Genomic DNA, 7442 nt, shown 5'->3' on the forward strand with positions numbered 1-7442 from the left:
ATTCCTCCAGTATTGTGATTGGTCCTTTGGGGGGAGAAATGCACTGCCTTTATTTAGCTTAGAAATCCATTTTAAAGCATCAAACTGAATGTATGCCACCAATGTAAAGATTAATTTATCCTGAATAGCTTGCTATTTATACTTTTCTAGTAACACTTATGGTTTCAGACATATGAGTATTTGTTTGAACTGTAAGGTGATACTTTTTTTAAAGACTCAAGTCACACTCAAAATATCTGTACTGGAGGGAATGAGTTAAAACTGCAATGAACTCTGTGGTTGAGTTCGTTGATGTCTGTCCAGATTCTGGGCTGATTCTAAAACAGCCCTGAAGTCCACCCCCCTTTCCTTTTAATATAGTAAATATTAATGCAGAACTCAAGCATGTGCACAGCACAGCTGCTACAAGATGCTTCTTCTAAATCATTTAAAATGAAAAAACTAAATTACTTTTACTTAAAAAAAAGAATGCCCAAACAAAAATGGAGGCATGTAGCCCAGCAAACCCGTATCATGAGCTGCCCCTGATCAAATGAAGTCTGAGAGGACTGATGCATAGCAATGTCTGATGGTCAGCAATCAGTGAGGAGAAAAAAAAAAGTTTTATCAGTTTGTAATAAACATACCTTGACTAGGAACTCAGTTTCCTTTGCAGTGATAAATCAAAAGAACAAACCATTGCAAACATTTGTACTGATTAAAATCTGTGTTGGTTACATTTCTAGTAATCATTTTAAATCAAGTTGCTGGCTACTGAGACTTGTCTGCATATATCAACTGGACACAAGCTGATTTAAGTATATTTTCTGCACTTATTTAAGATTTGAGTGAGTAAATATCGTGTGTCTTGGATTCAGTAAATACTGTGTGTGTCTCTGAATCTCTGCAGTTAGCCATCTGAGCTCACTGAAAGTTGTTAGACTGCTTTGAAATTCCTTTGTCAGTGTTAATTATCTTGGGGGTTTCTGCTAGCATTAAAATCTGGGTTGGTTACATTTCTAGTAATCATTTTAAATCGAGTTGCTGGCTACTGAGACTTGTCTGCATATATCAACTGGACACAAGCTGATTTAAGTATACTTTTCTCTGCACTTATTTAAGATTTGAGTCAGTAAATATCGTGTGTCTTTGATTCAGTAAATATTATGTCTCTGTCTCTCTGCAGTTAGTTCCCCACCCCCCCTCCTTGTTGTGTTGTTAATCTTGGTGGCTCTGGAATTGCCCGCCCCTGCTGTAAATCTGTTTATGCACACTCCTCCTGGACCCATCTCATTTGCTCACTCAACTGAGTACAGTGAGATCATATTTTGATTTTGGATACTTTTACCGGTCCCATCTCCTCTGCTGTGTACAGAGAGAGCACTTGGGAAGGGCATTCCCCTATAGTATCTTAATCTGCTCTGTTTCCTCCGTCTCAAAAAAAATTGCACTTCATCTGCTTTACTGTATTTGTGTTTCTTCCTACTTTATTACCTTATTTTGCTTTTGCCTCTTCTTAAAAGTACTCAATTGAATTTATTCTGCTGCCTTTATTATTGCTTGTTAGAGTCCTGATTAAATTGTAACTGTTATTCTAAGGCCCTTGGTTTAAGCACTTGGGCTTCAAACCAGTTGTTTTACATTAAGAAGGTTTATGGTCTGCACTGTTGTGGCAGGACAGGTAGCGTACATCCTTCTAAGTTGGGAACTGCTGATTGAAGGCTCAGTGTCTGTTATTCTAAAAGTGTATTAGTTCTGGTTTAAGCACTTGGGCTTCAGGCCAGTTATTTTACATTAAGAAGGTTTGTGGTCTGCACTCTTGTGTGAGGAGAGGCTAGATTCTGCCCTTCTGAGCTGGGAATTTCTGGTTAAAGGCTTATTGTGCATGCTTACTTGAACTGTTTCTTTCTGAAATCGGTACGCCTTGCTTGCTGTAGCATAGACTAGATTCAGGCCAGCTGGATCTAGCTTTGTTTGTATGACTTGTGCACTGACCCAGGCTGTCTTTTTTGGAGAAGGTTTCTCTGTACCCTAGTGGCAGGACTGTGCAGTTAGAACTTGTCTGATCGAAGACTGCTGGAACAGGGCTCAGTTTTAAGCTTTTTAACTGGTTAATTGGGTAAAGTGTTGTTTTGATTGTATCTGCTCTATTTTCTGGAAAAAAATAAAATAAACATATATATATATATATATATATATATATATATATATATATATATATATATATATATACTTGTTCTCGCCTTTCTGAACTAGTATAGTCCAGTTTTCATGTTATTACTGAATCCAGGGTTGTGTTACAAGTTTCTGTGTTGCCATACCTTACTTGGATAGAAGGAAGTTTCTCTATTTACCTGTGAGAGAGGGGAGCTTTGAGCAGGCTATCTGTCCCTGGAGGAGTGGTTTCAGCCCAGAAGTTAGTAGTTTATTGGCCTTTTTGGGCTAATTTTGATTGTATCTGCTCTATTTTCTGAAAAAAAATGATATACTTGTTTCCCACCTTTCTGAACTAGTATAGTCCAGTTTTCAGGTTATTGCTGAATCCAGGGCTGTGTTACAAGTTTCTGTGTTGCCATTACCTTACCTGGATAGAAGGAAGTTTCTCTGTTCACCTGTGAGAGAGGGGAGCTTTGTGCAGCCTATCTGTCCCTGGAGGAGTGGTTTCAACCCAGAAGTTAGTAGTTTATTGGCCATTTTGGGCTAATTTCTATCTCTTTCACTTCCCTGCTATAAAAACCTCATTTGCACAGTTTTTACCCTTGTATTCCACTCAGTAAGTGCCTTCCAGGTGTTCTGCAGAGTCTACAGCAGCAGAGAGACAAACGAGTGACTTTGGAGTGAATAAGTATCACTTTTCTGCTTTTCTTGCGGTATTAACTAATTCCACCTAAAACGCCAGTTTTTTTTTTAGCGAATCTGTGATTTAGAAAGTTTGTTATTGTATACAACTCCGCATAGCTCCTCGTGGTGTCCTGCAGGGTGATACAGGCAACAGAGAGACCCAAGAGAGACTTTTCCAGATTTAAGTATTTTTTCTCTGTTTTTTTGCTCGGACTGCCTTTTCCCGCCTAAAAAGTGAATTTCTAACTGATCTGTGCTTTAAAAAGTTTAAATTGGATTTGCCTTCTGCTTTTTACAGTTTTTGCACTTGTTTTATATCAATTTAAGTAGTTTTTGTACTGTATAACTGTTGTAGGCTACACACTAAAGTGCACTAGCCTGTTTATAGCATTTACAGTGTTTTCTGTGTGTTTTTCTGCTGTTTCCAGAAAAAAATAAATAAATTCTCTTTTCCCGCCTTTGCTGAACTAGATTAGTCCAGATTTCAGGTTTTGCTGAATTCTGGACTGTGGTATAGTTTCCTGTGTTGCCCATATCCTTACTTGGATAGGAGAAAGCTTCTCTGTTCATCAGCGAGAGTGGGGAGCTTTGAGCAGCCTATCTGTCCGTGGAGGAGTGGTCTCAGCCCTAAAACTAGTAGCTTATTGGCTGCTGTGGGTCAATTCCTATCTCTTTCAGTTTCCCTGCTTTAGAACCCGCATTTGTGCAGTTTTGCACGATTTTGCGCATAGCGCAGCATCGGGCAGTGCTGCTTAAACTGGTTTAAACTATTCCCGGCTCCACAAAGTCTGCTCTTCACTTTTTCCCCTTAGAACTGTTCTAAATCTCAAAGTAAGCACTCTATTTTCATTCTAAACCCTGCAGTTGCTCGTATAAGTAATCTTATAAGTAAGCACTAATAAACTAAAGGACTACACCCTCTTATACTCCCTTTAAGTACTTGGCTCCCTATTGGTCCTTTTTGATCAGTCAAAAAGTAGTTCCTTATACTATTCTGGCATGTCCAAAAGTCAGTTTCGGGTTTACTCTCCAGTCCAGCTGGTGAATCTGGGAATCTTGAGGCAATGTTACAACTGCCTTATGTACACAGACCACCCTCTCCTCCTCCCAACAAGCTCAAATATATGTGAGAGATGCAACTATATAGCCAAACTGGAGGCTGAGCTCTCTCATTCCAATACTGGCGCAGTCAGTCAGGAGGAGAAGGTAACCACACACACCACAAATCCAGTTTCACATAGACCTATAGCAACAGAAAACCAAACACATAAACACACAAAAACATACTCGGAGGCTCTAAATAAAAATCTGCCCAAGCAGCAGAGACCTCCAAATCAGACATCCAAGCAACCGCTACCCCACAAGAATACCCACGTATCACATAGTTCACAAAGTCAGTGTGCCACACAGTCACAGCCCTTAAGGCTAAACAACACACTTAATACACTTGTAATAGGTGACTCTATTGTCAGACACACTGATGTCCCACTCACCAGGCTGAACAAGGAGAAGGTCACTGTAAACTGCCTGTCGGGTGCCAGGATCTGCCACATAACACAAGCACTCAGGTCACTCCAAAGCAAGTACAAATATGACTCTGTCATTGTCCATGTTGGTGTGAATGACCTGAGACGTACCTCCCTGGACTACATGAAAAGAGACATAGAGGAGCTCTCTGATCATGTAGCCCAGGCCGGTATGACCCTGACCTTGAGTAGCATCTTACCCTCACCAAGAATTATGCCACACTATAAAGGCAAAATGATCAGTTTTAACAACTGGCTAAAGTACTGGTGTCATTCAAAGGGGATCCAGTGTCTGTCAGCCTGGGATTACATGCTCGACAAGCCGCATTGCTTCACTAGGGACAGCTTGCACCTGTCACCCCTGGGCTTTCGAATACTGGCTAAGGCTCTTGCCACCCCCATAATGCCTTTTTTAGGCAAGGCTCAAAAGACAAACCCACCTCCATAGACAACACAAAGAAAAAGAAACTAAGAGTAATGCTGCTCAACGCCAGAAGTCTAAACCTCAAGATGCATGCACTCAAGGCTCTCCTCAGTATGGAGAATATCGATATCTATGCAGTAACAGAAACCTGGTTCAAGGCTCCAGAGAGCACTCTAGCACTACCAGGTAATACCTCATATCATGCTTTTCGGCCCCAAAACTCGGACCGAACCACAAAAGGAGGGGGAGTATCCATATTCATCAAAGATACCCACACCTCCAGGTTAGTGGCACTGCATGAAGCATCGGAGACCATCCATGTGCAACTAACAGTGGGCAAAACTTCCTTTCAGTTTGCAGCCTGCTACAGACCACCCTCCCAAACTCAGGAACCTCACTCGGCTTTCCTGAGAACACTGGAGAATATGAAGGTCTCTCCAAACACCATTATATTGGGTGACTTCAACTACCCAAACATAGACTGGGAGCACTACTCAAGACCCAACACCCTCGCCCAACGGTTCCTAGAATTTATAAACTCAAATGCTATGGAATAACTGGTCACCACTCCCACAAGAGGGGAAAATATATTGGACCTGATCATCATCAACATGGGAACTCTATGTTCCATACCAGAGGTATACCCCTCATTGGTAAGATCTGACCATAAATTAATCTCACTGGACATCCATATCCCATCCCCAGCCCCAGCCGAGGAAACCACGGTGAAGAACTTCTCAAAAGCAAACTTCACACTTCTCAAAATGGAGGTGGAATCCTTCAAAGCCCCCGGGCCAGTGGAAAATACGACCCAAACCGCAGATTCCTTTACAAAAACTTTCTATGGACACCTACAGGAATGCATGGATTGTGCTATACCAAATAAAACCAAGACTCATTCCTCCAAAGGCAGGAGACCTGTCTGGTGGACCCCAGCCATAAATAAGCTATACAAAAGAAGGAGGAAGCTACTACATGATAGAGCAAAATCCCAAAAAGGGAAGGCATTTCTGATCAGTACTAGCAAGAAACTACAATCCCTCATAAAATCATGTAAGGCCATCTCTGAAAGAAAAATTGCACAAGATGCTAAAGATAATCACAAGGCCTTCTTTAGTTATGTCAGGAACCTGGGTGGCAACTCCCAGATATGCTCTGAGTTAGTTCAAAATGACAAAAATACACTGAACCCACAGACATTGCCAACATCCTGGCAGACAGGTTCAGTGCAAACTCCCCCCCCCCTTCCCCCCAAAAGAGCAAATGTCTATCCCAACAGAGTGTAGCCTCCCTGACATCACAGATGCACAGGTGAGAGCTGCCCTCTCCAAAGCAAAAAACACAGCATCAATGGGACCGGATGGTGTCCTGGGCTGCGTCTTACACGAACTCCAAGAATAACTGAGCCCTCACATAAAGTCACTGTTCAGTCTCAGCCTTACTACAGGATATGTACCCAAGGAATGGCCTACAGCAACAGTGGTCCCACTCCACAAAGGTGGTGCCACAACGGACCCCGGAAACTATCGCCCTATAAGCCTGACTAGCCTGGTCTGCAAAGCTATGGAGCGTATCATCATAAAACTCATAAACAAAGACATTGGGAACCTCCAAACACAATTCAGCTTTGTTAAGGGCAGATCTTGCCTCTTGAACCTGGTTGACTTCTTTGAAACAGTCACCAAGGCCATAGATGAAGGGAAGGTAGTCCACACAGCCTACCTGGACCTCACAAAAAAGCCTTCACACAACCCACCCCTCCCACTCATAAATATAAATAAAGCTCCCAGCTTTAACCACAAGATGGGTTTGCAAACTGGGCTCAGGATAGAACCCACATGGTCAGGTCAGGCAGTGCCATGTCAGACTCTAAAACCAGTACAAGTGGCGGGCCACAAGGCTCAGTCTTGGGAACTCTCTTGTTCGGTATATATTTCTCTGAGGTACAGGCTAACATGGGAGGACTATGGCTGACCAAGTTCGCAGATGACTGCAAACTGGGTGCCATAATCGACTCGCCAACTGACACAAGCATCCTCCAAAAGGATCTCACAGAGATGGATAACTGGTGCCAGAGCCATGGCCTAAAGCTAAATGCCAAAAAGTGCATAGTCATCCCCTTTGGGAAAAACAAAGTGCCCACAAATTGCCACATAGGTGGTAATCCATTAAGTACGGAAGAAATAATTAGGGATTTGGGGACCCAAGTAGATAGCAATCTCTCCTTTGACAATCACGTTGCCAAAGTGGTTAGAAAGATCTTCTATATTGCCCACCTTATCACAAAAGGGTTCACATCTAGATCAAGAGGTCATTGTGCCCCTCTACTCATCACTCATCAGGTCCATAATTGAATACAATGCCCCATTTGGGATGTACCTTACCTGACACCTGCAGCAACTGGAAAGACCCCAAAAGTACCTCACCAAGAGGATCAAGGGTCTCAAACAGATGCCCTGCACAGTTAGGCTAAAGAAACTCCAGTGCTACTCAGTTGCTTACTGCCTACTCAGAGGCGATCTGTGCCTGACGTATAAAGCCATGTCCAACCCAGAATTAATGGACATGCTCCACCTCAGGTAATCCAAATCCCTCAGAGCTACATGCTCCAGGGACTTAAACCTCAGCACAGAATTAAATAGGACATGCTGGAGGGACAGATTCATATCCCA

Source organism: Protopterus annectens, chromosome 1.part1 (assembly GCF_019279795.1).
Source record: "Protopterus annectens isolate FY-2018-M chromosome 1.part1, PAN1.0, whole genome shotgun sequence".
Lineage (NCBI taxonomy): Eukaryota > Metazoa > Chordata > Ceratodontiformes > Protopteridae > Protopterus > Protopterus annectens.